General features: G+C 39.9%; 1 protein-coding gene across 1 annotated transcript in view; it reads right to left on the bottom strand.

Moving 5' to 3' along the window:
• VDR (vitamin D receptor) overlaps positions 1–6,519 on the bottom strand; it is an 86,282-nt gene extending 79,763 nt beyond the window's left edge. Inside the window, exons 1-2 of the mRNA XM_036761327.1 lie at positions 6,495–6,519; positions 5,693–5,800 (exon numbers count right to left, since the gene is read on the bottom strand). The gene's annotated coding sequence lies outside the window, so the exon portion shown is untranslated. The remainder of the gene's footprint in view (positions 1–5,692; positions 5,801–6,494) is intronic.
• Positions 6,520–17,514: the final 10,995 nt, after the last annotated feature.

Raw genomic sequence — 17,514 nt, 5'->3', positions numbered from 1 at the left:
TGAAACCATGTCTCCTGACTTCTAAGCCCCACATATCCCTGTACCTCATTCCTCCCAATTCTCCTTCATTCTTACTGTGACCTGCAATTTCTCGACCTCTGAGTATTTTGCCAGACCCCTGTTCTGGCTACATCCTCTTCACTTTCCAGTCCTGACCCTCTGGTGAACCTGTTCAACTCTACACTCTTCTCTTGAATCCCATATTCATTTTTCCATTCATTCTCACGTTTTGCCAAACCCCAACCCTGAATTATTCCCACTATTTGCCTCTGTCCTTTCTCTTGTGCTGCTGACTAGAGCTGGAGGAAGTCATGCAAGCATACTGACTAGATCTAATGCAAATGTATGTTATCTAATTTCAGTGGGGCCCTCAAGGCAAGCAGCAAGGCGACTGTTCAGTCTCATTCAACTCTTTGTGACCCCATTTGGGATTTTCTTGGCCAAAATACTAAACTAGTTGCCCTTTCCTTCTCCACACTCATTTTAGAAATGAGGAAACTGAAGCAAATTTTTACTCCTCTGTAATTGATTATCTATCTCACTCATGAGATAGTCAAGTGTGTTCTAATGGATAGAGCTTGGAGTCAGAATGGCTTGAGATAAAATCCTGCCTCTCGTACGTAGGTCATTGGACAAGTCACTTAACTTACCCCAGGCTTATTTTCGTCATTGTTAAATAGACGCAATAAAAGCATCTACCTCATGAGATTGTTAAAAAAAAAAAAAGGACAAAATGAGATACCATCTGCAAGCCTTATAGCACTATATAAAAGTTAGCTTGTCAAGTCTTCTGGATTCTGCCTCCATATCCCCTTCTCTCTACTGACACAGCCACCCTAGTTCAAGCTTTTATCATCTCTCATCTGGGCTATTGTAATAGACTCCTTTTGGTTTCTCACTCTCATGCCTCTCCCCATTCCAATCCATCCTTCACATAACTGACAGTGATTTTCCTAAGATTCAAGATCTCGGTCACTCTGCTGCTCATTAAACTCAAGTGGCTCCCTAGTGCCCCTGAGGCTCCGATACAAATTCTTGTGTTTAACATTTAAACCACTTCACAAGCTGGACCCTTTCTACCTTTTCAGCCTTCTGACCCCTTACTCCCCTCTTTGAACTCTGTGGTCCAGGCATACCGACCTGCTTGCTGTGCCTCACACTCTACACTTTATATCCCGTCCCATGGCTTTGCACTAGGTGCTTCACATGTATGGAATGTACTACCTCCTTACCTCCATTTCTTGAAACCCTGGTTTTCTTCAAGACTCAGCTCAAGCGTCACCTTTACGTAAAGCCTTCCTGATCCCTCTAGCTTCTAGTATACTCTCTCCCAAAACTACCTTGTATTCACTTTGTATATATTATGCATATTTATCTATGTATGTGTTGTGTCTCCCATTAGAACGTAAGCTTCGGGAAGATAGGGACTGTTTTTTGTCTTTATATTAGAGTGGTCTGTCTGATCATGAGCTCCACAGCCTTAAGACAGAATAGGTTTTTTTTCCTCCATATGTAGCAACAGTAGCACACAACAACTGAAATCAAACCTCTGTGTCCAAGGAAACCTGCTCTATCTTTAGCCACTTAGTCCCTCTCTCTACCTCGGATCACCAGGGAGTTGTTTTTACCTGGCCTACCATTTCTCCTGGTACTTAGTACACTTGACCTGTGGTCTTTTGACCTTTTTCCTTATATGGTCAGGATCTGACTTCCTTCATCTTTCTTCATTAACTTGCTAATTTATCCGGGCTGTTCCGCTGGATGGTAGTTAGAACCATAAAAGTCCCAGGAGAGAAAAACAGAGTCCTGGCACGCCCGTCAATTGCAATTTCCCTTCATATTGGGTTAAGGGAAGGTGGCTGACCTTTCTAAATTAGTAGGAAGAACAAAATAATCTGAGAGTGAATGTATATCAAGGATTCAAGGTGACCCCAAATAAGTGGCTGGGAACTGGGTGAGAGTGACTAGAGGCGGTATTGTGTTTCCTAAGGGGAGTCTAACTTGGAGAATCTAATAGAGAGGAAAATCTAATAGAGAGGAAAAAAGGGTGGTGGTCTGCCCTCAGAACCATGTTTTAGAACTCAATCATAGGAAAAGCAGGTGTCTAAAGTGACTCTTTATGTCCACAGCTCTGATGAATAGCAGTACAGGAGGAATGCTGAAGTTAAGAAAGGCAGTATCGCCATTACTAAAGAAAACACCAGAAAGCGATTGTCTTGCTGCTTGCCTTGAGGGCCCAGCTGAAATCAGGTAACATAAACTTGTATTAGTTCTAGTCAGTATGCTTATATGATTTCCTCCAGCTCTATTCAGCAGCACATGAGAAAGAACAGAAGCAAATAATGGGAATAATTCAGGGTTGGGGTTTGGCAAAGTATGAGTGGCAATGGACAAAGGAACGTGGGATTTAATATGACCATGTTGGATTCAAGAACACAAGGGATGGTTCATCATTAACTACAAACATAATAGACTACATTAGTAATAGAACAATAAAAAAATCATGAAATTATCATAAATACAGAAAAAGCCTTTGACAAAATACATCAGTTATGGTATCTATCTAAAATCAAACGCTACCACAATTTATAAGGGACAAACACTGGAGGCCTTTCCAGTAAGATCAGGGTAAAACAAGGATGTCCTGTGTCACTGCTAATATTTTATGTACTTCTAGAAATGCTAGCTATAGACATATGACAAGAAAGATAAATAGAGGTAAATGACAGAATTTTATCTAGTTGCAAATTATATGATAATTTGCTTTGAGAACTTTATAGAGTCAATGAAAAAATTGAGTGAAACAATGAGTAACTTCAGTAAAGTAATGGGATATAAAATAAATTTCCTGCAGGAAGAGATAGAAAAATTAATTCCATTTGGAATGTAGCTCATCCTTAGCACAGATTGCTCCTCTCACAGAGACATTACCATGGCGACTTGGTAGGGGAAGACTTTTCTAGCCCACATATTACCCAAAGTTCCATAAATTTCCATGGCTTTTGACCTTCCAGAAATGGGGAGGCAGAGAAGCCAGGCAATGAAATGATACTGAGAGACGGAGAGAGGGACAATGGCCACATCTGGTTCTATGTTTCTCCTGACAACCTTAGTGGAGAGCTTGGGGCAAGAGAATCACCTCCCTGTTGATAAAGACAGGGAGTAGCAGAAAAGAGCAGGCTGGGAATAGAAAGGAGGTAATGATCAGCCCACAGTTACAGAGTCATCAGTGGATGCACATACATCAAATGCATGTGTTTGGTTACAGAAATTTAAGTCCAGTCAACATTCCCTTTGCTTCCCCTTCTGTGAGGAAACCCTGCTCTTTTAATCTGCCTGAACATGTTTCTTCCTGTTTACCCCTCCAATCTGGGGTGGGAGGAGGAGGAAGAGAAGATAGTTCTGTCCTCTAGCTACAAGTCATATTATAGCCTGCTATATCTTGTTTTAACATCTGCATTTGTATGCTCTTTGATACTTCTATTAAAGTATATGAGCTTTAACAATGATTTAGTTTAAGCCTATAAGGGCACAGTTTGAAATTCAGAGAAGAGAAGCTAACCCGTGGAGAAAAGAGGTTTTCCTCAGGTCAGACTGGAGTAGAAATGAGCTGATTAAGGAGCAGGTTTTCTGTAATTTTAGCAATATTTCAGAGCATAATCTAGATTGTCTTTTCAAATAATGAGAGAGAGAGAGAGAGAGAGAGAGAGAGAGAGATTGAGGAGACTAAATGAGAAATAGGACAGATGGATGAGAGATGGAGGTTAGTATATTTGTTCAAGTAATCATATATAGTACCTAGCCAAAACTCCAACCAGCTATGAAAATAACTACAAAGTGAATAAAAGAAACTTGTAACATATTTAGGATATATATGATTACAACTGCAAAACAGACTCCATAAATAAGGAAGACAAATAATTGGAGAGATATCTATTATTTAAGGTTGGGCCATTCTAATACAATAGAAATGGTGATATTATCTAAATTAATTTATATATTTAATTTAATACCATACCAAACTACAAAGTAGTTACTTTATATTACTAGACACAATATAAGATTTATTTGGATGTACAAAAGGCCAAGAGCCACTAGGGAAGTAGTGAAAAAAAGAAGGGGGGTGGCAATAGCACTTTGTTACAAGGATTCTTTTGGGAGGAGGCATTGGGAAGTGAAAGTGATAAAGAAAAGAAAAAGCAAGAACATTTGGAAAGAAAAATGTGTACTATGCAAAGGGAGGGAAATACAGAGTGAGCCAGTGAAATAAGTAGGAAGACTACCTAGAAAAGAAATCCTTATTGCTCAAGGAATAATAACAGTTCATATTTATAAATTGCTTCAAGGTTTACAAAGCCTTTTCTTCCCAACAATCTTTCCAGGGTAGTTAGTATAACTTAAACCTAAGTCACAGATGAAGAAACTGAGGTTCAGAGAGATGAAGTGACTTGTCTGAGGTCGCATGTTAAGTGTCCAAAATTTGACCTCAAGTTTCTCAGGACAAGGCTTTTTTCCTCTATTATCTGCTGCCTCTAGAAACCAATTTAATTCTGACCCAAGTGTAAAGGCTCATAATTTTCCCATGCTGTGGCAATCATGAGAGCAAGACTATGAAAAAAAAAAAAGAGTAAGACTATGCATGATATAACAGAAAAAATACTGAACTTGGAACAAATCACTGAACAGCCTTTTTCCTTATCTGTAAAATAGGGTAATAATACCTGCCCTATCTATCTCACAGGAACAAAAGAGATAACATGTAGAATGCTACATACTACACAAATATGGAGTGTTACTGTTAGATAGACTATTGTTCCAGCTCAGACTTGAGTGTCCGCCTGACACTTTGACCCTCTGCTCAGAGGGACCCAAGTTGACATCCTGCTCAAACTAAGAGATTGTTGGAAGTGGTTCTAGAAGGGCCAGCGTCTGGCTCTAAGGATCGATATGGGACAGAATGTAGTGAGGTAATAAACTGGGTACTACTCCATCCTACCTTCAGGAGGGAAGGAACTATCTTGTTCTAGCCCGGTATTATTCCCCACATTCTACACGGCTTACCCTAAAGGAGCTGGGTTTGTGCTTGGGGAGAGTTCAAGAGTTTCACTTTATTTTTATCTAGGCCTTGATATCAAATAGAAAGCAATCCTAAGGCAAAGTGAGGAGAAGATTCCAGGAAATAAATTAACTGAATCCTTCAAATTACTTATACAAATAAAGAACAACTGACCCAATCCAATCCCAATGAAGTAACATGGGTGAGGGGTTAGTTTCCTACGGGGCTTTCTCTCTTCTCAGACTTGAGGTTAGGAAGGGCTCAAAATATTCTCCCCTCCAGGAGCCCATATCACTGATGACCCAAAGACTCACCAAACCCATAAGCCTGTGATCTGGTTGAAACACGGATGGTAAATTTCCTAACTTTCTACAGTCTGAGTCATCCCCATAGCCCAATGAGGCATCAAAGCCTCTCCTCAAATGAAATGAAAAAAAGGAAGCAGCAGAGAGAAGAGTAGCAACAAAGAGGGTAAAGGGTTCCAGTTCCACCCCTCTCATCAATAGCCCTGAGTCTGGCTCTCCAGATCTCTTCTTCCAGCTCAAGGCATGACCCCTCTTTTGCCCTTCCCCAAACTCATTTCACCAAATGAGTTTCACCAAAGTCGTAGCCCTTGTCTCTGCACTTTGAACTTACCAGGTGAGGTCACTGGCTGAAGAGATCACTCAGGGGTGAGGTGGTAGGCAGGAGAAAGCTGGACCATTTCAATGACAACTCTGGAGTACTAAGATCCACCACCAAATCCTGAGAAATGAATGGGAAAGACATGTAGTCACACCTGGGGTGGTCACTCCTATCTCCTTTCAGAAACATCCCAGAAAACCTTACGGCGATTGCTTCCTTGGATATGCCTGTTTCTTTGCCCTAACTAGCCCATACTAACCTCCCCGTGGAAGACAGCCACCTAACAATGATTTGGAGGCAGAGCTGAACTCTGCCCAGGAGTGTTTCCGCAAAGCTCAAAGAAGATCTAACCCAGGCTCTAGCCCCCCTGGCCGTGTCTAAGCCCAGACAGGAGGCTGACTCACTCACCACACGGAGGAGGAGAAAAGAGGAGGAGGAGGCTCAGGAAGGGCCCAGACACAGCCAGGCTAGGGGCACCCCGCCGGTTCCACCCCCCTCATTTCCCGGGTATCAAGGGCCTCATTCTTGATCTTCTATTAGCCAGAAGGCTAGACCCTTTCACCTGGGCAGACTCAGCTGTCCACTGCTCTCTCACGCTTCACATACTGTACCTTCACAGAAACTTTCCCGAATGGCTTTCACTCATTCACCCACAGAAATTTCTCACTTCAACTCATTTCACCTACTCAGAAGCAACTCCCGAGTCTCCTCCTCACCTTGAAATTGTCCCAGAGGTACCACACTTTCATCCAGTCAAGAAAAGCGCCATTGTGCAGCCCTCCCCCAGGCCTCCCATCCCCTTGGCCACACGTACCCGCTCTGGAGGCACTTCCTTAATTAGATGGCACCGTACTAATAATGATAGTTGTAGAAAAGACTACTTTAAGAAACCCTACCCGACCAGCGCGGTGGAGGAGTCTTAGAGATCCTTCTCGCGCGTCTTCCGACTCCCTGGGGAAATGGACAAAGATACAAAGCGCTCAGGTGGGCTCTAGAACTACCTGAGCTACCAGCCTCCTTCACCTCCTGTCCCGAGGAGGAGCACCCCCGCCTCCCTTCTTCCCATTTCCAATTCGAACGCTTTTTGACTTGGGGTAGAGTCAATCCCTTTTCCACCGTAACCTACAGTCCACTCCCTCGCTGGGCAAAGAATCCCAGGACTCCGTTCTTTCTCCTAGCTCAGTGTCCAGCCTGACTCGTGGCACCACATCCTGGCACTGGGACCGTGCCCTCACCGCCCAGCCTTGCACTGTGGTCCAGGGACGCACAAACACCCTCCTCCACTGTCCCCTAGAGCTCGGTCCCGGTCCCGGCCCTGAACCCCGTCTGGGTTCTAGCTCCGCACCTGGTCCGCGCACACGCCAGCTCTGAGATCCGAACGGCTCAAGCTCGGAGGGTGCCTTTTGACAAGAAGAGACAGCCTCGCACCTGGCCCCGCCCCCTGTCTCTGACCCTGCCTACAGACCCGCCCCATCATTTTGGCCCGGCTCCTGTGTCCCAGTCCTCCCCAGCCAGTTGCTGGAGTGGGCTGAGCTCAATCTGCGCCGACACCATCTTGAGTTTCGAATCAACCACTCGCCCGTGGAGGGGGCGGAGGAACCTATCCCATGCGCCCCTGAAGCTTTGGGAGTAAGATGGGTTCCTACCCTCTCTATTTATGTCTTTTCAGTCACTGTGACTCTGAAGATTCACTTTCTGACCTTTTTGTGATATTTTGTGGACAGTTCCCCCCCACACCCCTTACAGTGGTACGGTCTATCGCATTTTCCAGGTGCGTCGCCCACACCTGGATCGGTGTGCGCGTTCTAAAGTTGTTAGCGCCCATCCTGCAAACTGTGGGGGTTAAATCTTTTCTTTCCACTGGTTCTGGAGAGGAAAACGAGGAATAACATAAACCGTCCTTTGGATTTCGGCCCAAGTACCAACGCAAGCATGGTGTTTCTTTTTCTTAAGAATTTTAATTTAATATCTTTTGTTATTCTGAATTTGTTATTCTAAACTTAATTTTGTTATTCTGAACGCCAACGAAGACGAACAATTCTATATATTACAAGGGGGAGGGAAGAGTGTTATATATGAAGCTGAGAGTCTCTCTTATGTGTATAGCTTTTTTTAAAAGTACACAGCAAATTTTATCGTTAGTTCCAAAGCTGTTCTATTTATCTGGATCTCTTTCAGAACCTTCTCCCGTTCTCTTTTGTGCTTTTAAAAATACGTTATTCATACTTTTTTCTCCATTTTTGCCATCGCTATCACTAACCTTCTTACTCTCCCTCCTCCCCAAAGCCTTTCCTTATAATAAATAAACATGGTCCAGTGAAAAACAAATCCATTGGCCATGTCTGAACGTGTATGTTGCGTTCGGCACCTCTAATTCATCACCTTGTGAGTTCTACAGGTCTGGAGGACTTGGGTCCCCTGGGGGTTAGAGCTGACTGGCAGCGGCAGGAACTGCTGCATCAGAGAAGACCATCACTGACAGATGGATTGGGCTGAGCCTGGCCTTTTTACTGGCACATGTATCCTGAGAGATGTTTGGACAATGTCAAGAGGATGTGAAGTGTAGGTACCTAATTAGCAGTCCCTGACTTTTCAGTATTCTCTCAATGGAATCACACTTCCCTCAGTCACACACTGAATTAGAGAGTGTGGATAGTGGTTTTCTATTTTTGTTATAATTCCATATTTCTTTCCAGAATGGTTGGATCAATTCACAACTCCACCAATAGTGCATTAGTGAGTCTAATCCCCTCCAAAAATTGTCCATTCCTTTTTTTGTCATCTGTGAATCTGTTGGGTGTGAAATAGAATGCCAGAATTATTTTAATTTGCATTTCTGATACTAGTGATATCTAATTTTTTTCATGTCATTGTTGGTTGCTGCTTTTGGGAATTGCCTGTTAATGGCCTTATCTGTTGGTGAATGGCTATTTTTCTTCTTTGTTTGAATCAACTCCTTATGTGTCAGACATCAGAACTTTATCAAGGGAACTTTCTGCAAAGACTTTTTTTTTTTTACCAGCTGTTTCATTTCTCATTTTAATTGCACTGATTTTGCCTGTGCAGAAGCTTTTCAAGGTATATAATAAAAAGTTATTAATTTTATTTCTTGTGATCTTCTCTATTCATTGTTTACTCAAGAAGTCTTCCTCTATCCATAATGGTGAAAGCTATCTCCTTCCTTGCTCCTTGTGATGTGACCTTTTATGTCTAGGTTATGTGTCCATTTACAGTTTATACTGGTTTATGATTGGAGATGTTGGTCTAAATCTAATTTCTGCCAGACAGCTTTTTAGTTTTCGGAGCAGTTCTTGTCAGCTAGTAAGTCCTTAACCTAGTAGTTGGGGTCTACAGGTTTATTAAATTGAGTGTTACTGTGTTTGATGTTTTCTAGATCTGGGGTACCATGTTTGACCAATCAGCTTTCCTATTTTTTTTTTAAACCAGTACCAAATAGTTTTCATAATTATTGCTTTCTGGTATGACTTAGGTTCTGGTGCTGCTAAGCTCCCTTCCTTTTGACTTTTTTCTTTATTTCTCTTGAAGTTCTTGATCTTTCCTTCTGATGAATTTTGCTAGTAATTTTTCTAGTTCTGTTAAGTAGCCCTTCAGTATTTTGATACTGAAGGCAGCTAGGTGATGCAGTGGTTAGAGTGCTGGGCCTGAAGTCAGGAAGACTCATCTTCCTGAGGTCAAATCTGGCCTCAGACACTTACTAGCTGTGTGAACCTGGGCAAGTCACTTAACCTTGTTTGCCTCAGTTTCCTCATCTGTGAAATACGCTGGAGAAGGAAATGGTAAACCACTCCAGTATCTTTGTCAAGAAAACCCAAGTGAGGTCACAAAGAGTCATACTCAATTGAACAACAACAAATTTTGATTAGTATGGCACTGAATAAGTAAATTAACTTAGATAATATAGTAATTTTTATTACATTAGCCCTATCCAACTATGAACTTCAGTTTTTAGGTTTGTCTTTATTTCTGCATAGAATTCTTTATAGAGAATTTTGTAGTTATATAATTCCTGTGTGTTTCTTGATATCTTACCCATAGATATCTTATCCATAGATATTAGGAATGGAATTTTCTTTTCTTTCTCTTTCTTTTGGGTTTTGTTGCTCATATACATAAATTCCAGTGATTTGAGTTTATGTTATATCCTACTTGGCTAAAGTTATTGTTTCAATTAATTATTAATTGAATTTTTAAGGTTCTTTAAGTAAACTATCATAGCTTGGTCAATTAGTCACTTAGCAATCAACAAGCATTTATTAAGCACTTACCAGGTGCCAGGCACTGTGTTAAGTACAGGGAATACAGATAAAAACAAGAAGAAAAAAAAACAGTGTGTTCTCAAGGAGCTTGCATTGTAATGGTGGAAGGCAACACATAAAAGGAATCTGAAAAATGGGAGGAGAAGGTAACTGGTAAGGAAGCATGATAGAGGAGTCTGGCATGCCGTCTTGTGAAAAATGAAATGGAAAAAAGGTGATTATTTCCTTCCTCTTTGCCTATGTTTATCCCCTAAATTTTCTTTTCTTGTTTTGTTGATATAGCTAAAATTTCTAGTACTAGGTCGAATAACAGAGGTGATAATAAACATTTTTGCTTTAACCCTGATCTTTCTGGAAAGGCCCCTACAGCATTTCCCCATTACAGGTAATACAGACTGGGTTTGTTGTCATTTAGTCCTGTATGTCCAACTTTTTGTGACTCCATTTGGGGTTTTCTTGGCAAAGATACTGGAGTGGATTGCAATTTCCTTCTCCAGATCATTTTACGGATGAGGAAACTGAGACAAACAGGGTTAAGTGACTTGCTCAGGGACACATAGCTAGTAAGTGCCTGAGGCCAGATTTGAACTCAGGAAGATGCCTTCCTGACTCCAGGCCCAGCACTCTATGCACTGCAACACCTAGCTGCCCATTCACTGGATTGCTTTTGGGCAAAATAATTTCTAATAATTTCCATTATTTATTTGTTGTGATTTCTCCCTTTTGATATTTTTCATTTGGTCCACTTCTCTTAAAAATCAGATCAGCCCACAGTTTATTATCTATTTTATTATTCTTTTTAAAACTCATTTTCTAGTTTATTATCAGTTCAATGGAGTTTTTGCATTCAATTTTATATCTTTGACTTTCAGAATTTTTATCTTTGTGTTTAGTTGGAGATTTTCGGTGTTACTTTTCTAGTTGTTTTTTGGTTGGCTGGTCAAGTCATCAATATATTCTTTCTCTCTTTTGTTGAGGAAACTATTTAGAGATAGAAATTTTCCTTAGGATTGCTTTAAGCAGCATCCCAAAAATATTTGGTATGTTGTATCATTATTGTAATTTTCTTTGATGAAATTATTCATTGTTTATTTTATTTGTTCTTTGAGCCACCAATTCTTTAATTTATTTATTATCCTTTTAAGTCTGATTTTTTTTTCTTCAAATGGCCTTTATTGATTATATTTTTCTTGTATTGTGGTCAATAAGGATGTGTTTAATATTGCTACTTTTCTGCATTTGTTTATGGAGTTTTATGTCCTACCACATGTTTAATTTTTGTAAAGGTGCCTGGCACAGTGTGTAGAACATAGTAGCTGCTTAATAACTGTTGATTGACAAATCAAATTGTAAGTCTGTCAGAGTAGCTGAAAAAAAATGGAAACTAAATTCAAATCAAAATACATATTTCTGTGTCTTGATTCTTTCTCAGTAGGCTTACTGTGGGGGTTGGGGGAGTGGTTAGCAACTATGCTATTAGAGTGGGTAATTATATAGAAGTTGGGGGTAACTGTTCATTGAGGTCTGCTCCAACTCCTATGAGGTGGGAGCAAGAAGAAATGATCCAAAACTTCAGCAACAGGGACCCAGCATAAATATAAGGCAGAGTTTTTTTGTGAAGGTTATGAATATACTGGAACAGTTTTTTAGGGGAGTTATATGGAATCTTCCTCTCTGGAATGCTTTTAAAAATAGGAGAGACATTCACTCCATGGAAATCATAAAATTTTAGCACTGGAATCAATCTCATCTAGTTTAATCTGAAGCATGAATCCTCCATTTGTCTGAATTAGGGGGTAGGTCACTCAGACTGAGAAAGGGAAGAAAGTAGATGACCTTGTGAAGTGCTCTGATTCTCTCAAGATTCAAATGTAACAGGGGTGATCAGAAGAACTCCTCAGTTTTATGAGTCTTTTCCCCTCCTTCTTGAACTGTATTTGAAGACACTACCATATGTGGATCTTAGAAAGGGGAATCTCCCAAGGAGCTAGAACTGCCTTACGACCTTGGTCCTCAGTGATTATAGATAATGATTGGTGACAGAGTTGGGGGTGGGGAGGGAGAGACTCTAATGAAAGAAACCTTTGCTTTCTGTATCTATAGAAACAACTCTACCTTCTTTTGAGGTCTTTCTTCCTTTCCATAATATAGCTCCATCCCTACCCCCCAACTTCCCAAGGCAGACGATTTACATAAGCAGGTGGCAGCAAGAGATGCATGCTTATCCAGGCAAGCCTGATATAAGGATGGGATTGAGACAGCCCTATTTGGTTCTGGTATTTTGACTAGAAAACTCTTTTTTATTGAATCAATCAGAACTGAATATGAATAGGACCTGTACATCTCGTTGAATCAGTCAAAGCCCATGTATTAGAGACATAGTCATACCCTAAGCAATTTGCGTAAGGGAGAAGCTATCTCAGAATTGGGAAGAAATAATTTTGAGCATCTGAGTATCTGGATTCATCTGTATTTGAAACATTGGTACGAGCAAAGGAAAGACTGAACTGTGACAGAGAGAGTCACTGCCTCAATGAGTATCTTAGAGAGGAGGACCTAGGCTGAGGGAAATTCCAACAAAAGATTGGCTCTTTCCCTAACTTCCCCTCCTGATGTCTCTCTATAGCCACAGACATTATAATAGTAATCTGCTGTTTCATTATCCAAATGATTCCAGTAAACTGAATTTTGCCTCAACCACAAAGAAACCATGGGTTAACTAGAGATAGATATGAATTTAAGGTTAATCAGAGACCCTTAATGCTAGTGCCCTTCCTCTGAAATTATCTCCAATCTATCTTGCACATATCTTTTTTGTACATAGCTGTTTGCATCTTGTCTTCCCTATTTGACTGTGAACTCCCTGAGAACAAGAATTGCTTTTGCCTTTCTTTGTATCCCTAGCACTTAGCCCAATGCCTATAGTATATTGCATAGTAAGTATGCAATAAATGATTGTTTACCTAGTTGTTGGGAATTTTTCCTAAGTAGGGGTTCCAATGGATTGTGACTAAACTCAGATTTGTTGTTGTTGTTCAGTCATTTCAGTTGAGTCCTATTCTTTGGGACCCCATTTGGGGTTTTCTTGGCAAAGATATTGGGATGGTTTGCCATTTCCCTCTCTGGCTCATTTTACAGATGAGGAAACTGAGACAGTCAGGGTTAAGTGACTTGCCCAGGGTCACACAGTGAGTAAGTGTCTGAGGCTGGATTTGAACCCAGGTCTTTTGACTCCAGGCCTAGTGCTCAAAAACAACAATAAAGTTGAAAGAAGGGAGTCAAGTGGACCTTAGGCATGATTATATTGCCCCCTAAGCTTAAACGAGCTAATTGTCGTAATATGGTGTCAACGCTGAGAAATCTCTAGTTTCTTGCTGCTTTCTACCTTTCTGTTTCTTTTTATAAGCATAGGTCAGTGACCATCAATCCTGAGAAATGAATATTTCTGTGTTTGGTAGTTACCTCATGGGTAGAGAGTTCCTGACACCTTTAACATGGTTCTTGGATGAGAAGGGGACCACCAATAGACTGTAGTTGAAAACCAAAAGCCATATGAAGGCTGGCCTGGAGATCTGGACCTTGCCAAACCTCCGTGATAATTATGATTAATTACTTGGATAGTATAGGTCCAAGGTGAATGTGAAATATCTTTTTAGGGGTCTCACATTTAAAAAAAAACCTTCCAGGGAAGACAAAATGAATGAAATGATCTTTTAAGTATTTGAGTTGCATGTATTTGTTCTTACATACCTGTGAGTCCTTTGTACCTTATTAAGTTTCCGTGGTGGAGGAAATAGAAGTTGTCCATAGCCAGTAACAACCTGGACTTTACCCACTTTTCAGAAGACACTACCATCCATCATAGCTAAGCTTTGCTTTATAGATTTCTCTGGAGTTTTACTGTGCTGTGGCAGCAGAGCCAGTCAGTCAGTCAATAAACAATTATTAAGTATCTATTATGTGCCAGGCCCTGTGCTAAGCACTGGGGAAACAAAAGAAAGGAAAAAGATAGTCCTTACTCTCAAGGAGCTCATAGGTCTAATAGGAGAGACAAAATGAAAATAAATATATACAAATAAGGTGTATACAAAATAAATTGAGAATAATCAACAGAGGGAAGGCACTAGTATTAAGGCAGAGGGGAAAAGGCTTTCTACAAGGTTGGATTTTAGCTGGGACTTGAAGGAAGCCAGGGAAGCCAAGAGGTGGAGATAAGGGTGGAGAGCATCCCATGCATGGGGGATAGCCAGAGATATAACCTAAGCCTTTTGGAGGTAAGGTCCCCTAAGGATGAACCTGGGGCCATGTGAGCTCAGTTGAACCTGCCTTCTAAGAGAATCATTCAGTTTGGGGTGCAATGGAAGCAGTGCTGGATTTTGAATCAAGAGTACCAGGGCTTCAAACTTATCCTACAGGCAGTAGGAGGGGAAAGGGGAAAGAAAAGGTGGGGTGGTCAGAAGGGAGGGAAGAAGTAGCAAGGGGAAAAGGGTAAGATAAGGGAGGGAAATCAAGAGGAACAAATTCTTTTTATGACACAAATATGGTACTAATACCTAAACCAGGAAGAGTCAAAACAGAGAAAGAAAATTATAGACCAATTTCTCTAATGAAAATTGATGCGAAAATTTTAAATAAAATATTAGCAAAAAGATTGCAGCTACTTATTAGGAGAACAATACACTACAACCAGGTAGGATTTATTCCAGGAATGCCAGTTTAATATTAGGAAAACTATCAGCATAATTGATCATATCAATAACAAAACTATCAGAAACCATATGATTATCTGCATCTATTGATGCAGAAAAAGCTTTTGACAAAATATAACACCCATTCCTATTAAAAACACTAGAAAGTATAGGAATAAACAGTCTTCCTTAAAATTATAAATAGCACCTACCTAAAACTATCAGCAAGCATTATATGTAATGGGGATAAGCTAGATGCATTCCCAATAAGATCCAGGGTGAAACAAGGATGTCCATTATCACCCCTATTATTCAATTTAGTACTAGAAATGTTAGCTTTAGCATTAAGAGAAGAAAAAGAAATTGAAGGAATTAGAATAGGCAAAGAAGAAACTAAATTATCATTTTTTGCAGATGATATGATGATTTACTTAGAGAATCCTAGAGATTCAAGTAAAAAACTACTTGAAATAATAAACAACTTTAGCAAAGTTGCAGGATATAAAATAAGCCCACATAAATGCTTGGCATTCCTATATATTACTAACAAAGCCCAACAGCAAGAGATAGAAAGAGAAATTCCATTTAAAGTTACTGTAGACACTATAAAATATTTGGGAGTCTATCTGCCAAGACAAACCCAGGGCCTATATGAACATAATTATGAAACACTTCTCACACAAATAAAGTCAGATGTAATTAAATGGAATAACATCAGTTGCTCGTGGTTAGGCTGAGCTAATATAATAAAAATGACAATTTTACCTAAATTAATTTACTTATTCAGTGCTATACCAATTGAACTACCAAAAAAATTTTTTACAGAGCTGGATAAAATAATAACAAAATTCATCTGGAAGAACAAAAAGTCTAGAATATCAAGGGAATTAATGAAAAGAAATGCTAGGGAAGGTGGCCTAGCCATACCAGATATCAAACTGTACTATTAAGCAGCAGTCCTCAAAACTACCTAGCACTGGCTAAGAAATAGAGTGGTAGATCAGTGGAATAGGTTAGGTACACAAGATGCGGAAAACACCGACTATAGCAATCTACTCTTTGATAAACCCAAAGAATCCAGCTTCTGGGTTAAGAATTCATTATTTCACAAAAACTGCTGGGAAAACTGGAAAATGGTAGGGCAGAAACTGGGCATAGACCCATATCTTACACCCTATACCAAAATAAAGTCAAAATAGGTACATGATTTAGGAATAAAGGCTGATACTATAAGCAATTTGGGAGAGCAAGGAATAGTTTACCTATTAGATTTATGGAAAAGCAAAGAATTTATGACCCAACAACAGATAGAGAGCATTATAAAATGCAAAATGGATAATTTTGATTATGCTAAACTGAAAAGTTTTTGTATAAACATAGACAATGCAACAGAGATTAGGAGGGAAGCAGAAAATTGGGAGAAAATCTTTACAACCAATGTGTCTGATAAAGGCCTCATCTTTAAAATATACAGGGAACTGAGCCAAATTTATAGAAACAAAAGTCATTCTCCAGTTGAGAAATGGTGAAAGGATATGAATAGGCAGTTTTCAGAGGAAGAAATTAAAGATATGTATAAGCATATCAAAAAATGCTCTAAATCACTATTGATTAGAGAAATGCAAATCAAAACAACTCTTAGGTACCACATATCTCCTGTCAGATTGGCTAACATGACAAAACAGGAAAATGATAAATGCTGGAAAGGATGTGGGAAAGTTGGAACATTAATACATTGTTGGTGGAGTTGTGAACAGATCCAGCCATTTTGGACAGCAATTTGGAGCTATGCCCAAAGGGCTATAAAAATGTGCATACCCTTTGACCCAGTAATGCCACTCCTAGGGCTATATCCCAAAGAGATCACACAAGCAGGAAAGGGACCTGTGTGTACAGAAATATTTATAGCTGCTCTTTTTGTGGTGGCAAAGAGTTGGAAATCAAGGGGATGCCCATCAATTGGGGAATGGCTAAACAAGTTGTGGTATATGAATGTAATGGAATACTATTGTGCTATAAGAAATGAGGAGCAGACAGACTTCTTTATAACCTGGAAAGACTTATATGAACTGATGCTGAGTGAGAGGAGCAGAACCAGGAGAACATTATACACAACCACAGACATATTGATTCTGTGATGACTAACTTTGGTAGACTTGGCTCTTTTTAGCAATACAAGGTTCAAAGACAGCTCCAAAGGACTCATGATGGAAAAAGCTAGCTACATCCAGAGGAATAACTGTGGAGCCTGAATGCAGACTGAGGCAAACTTTTTTTTTTTGGTTTTGTTTCTTCTCTCTCATGATTCATTCCATTGGTCATAATTCTTCTTTGCAACTTGACTATTGTGTAATAAGTTTAATGCAAAGGTTTATGTGGAATCTATATCGGACTGCAAGGCGTCTTGGGGCGGGGAAGGGGGTAGGGGAGGGAAGGGAAGAAAATTTGAAACTCAAGAACATGTAAAAGTAAGTGTTGTAAACTAAAAATAAAAAAATCTAATTAAAAAATTATCAAAAAAAAAGAGTACCAGGGCTTGAATCCTAGCTCTGCTGCTCACTACCCTTGAGCATGTCACTTGATTTCTCTGGGCCTCAGTTTCTTCATTTGTAAAATGGAGGCAGAGGGACTAGATAGACTCTAAAGGGCACTTCCAACCACAAACTTAGGAATCTATACACAGATGAGTCTATGCGGGAACTCCCTCCATCAGTATGATTGTAACCCATGAGCGTATGGAACACAACACAAAATAAATTTAAAAATTATTCAATCAAATTCAACAAATCATGGGGGAAATGACCCTTGGGAAGAAATGTTAAAAAAAAAAAAGAAACCTCTAATCTTGGATATTTTGAGGGAGTTAATG

Source organism: Trichosurus vulpecula, chromosome 5 (assembly GCF_011100635.1).
Source record: "Trichosurus vulpecula isolate mTriVul1 chromosome 5, mTriVul1.pri, whole genome shotgun sequence".
Taxonomy (NCBI): Eukaryota; Metazoa; Chordata; class Mammalia; order Diprotodontia; family Phalangeridae; genus Trichosurus; species Trichosurus vulpecula.
This window is presented reverse-complemented; position numbering and strand designations above follow the sequence as displayed.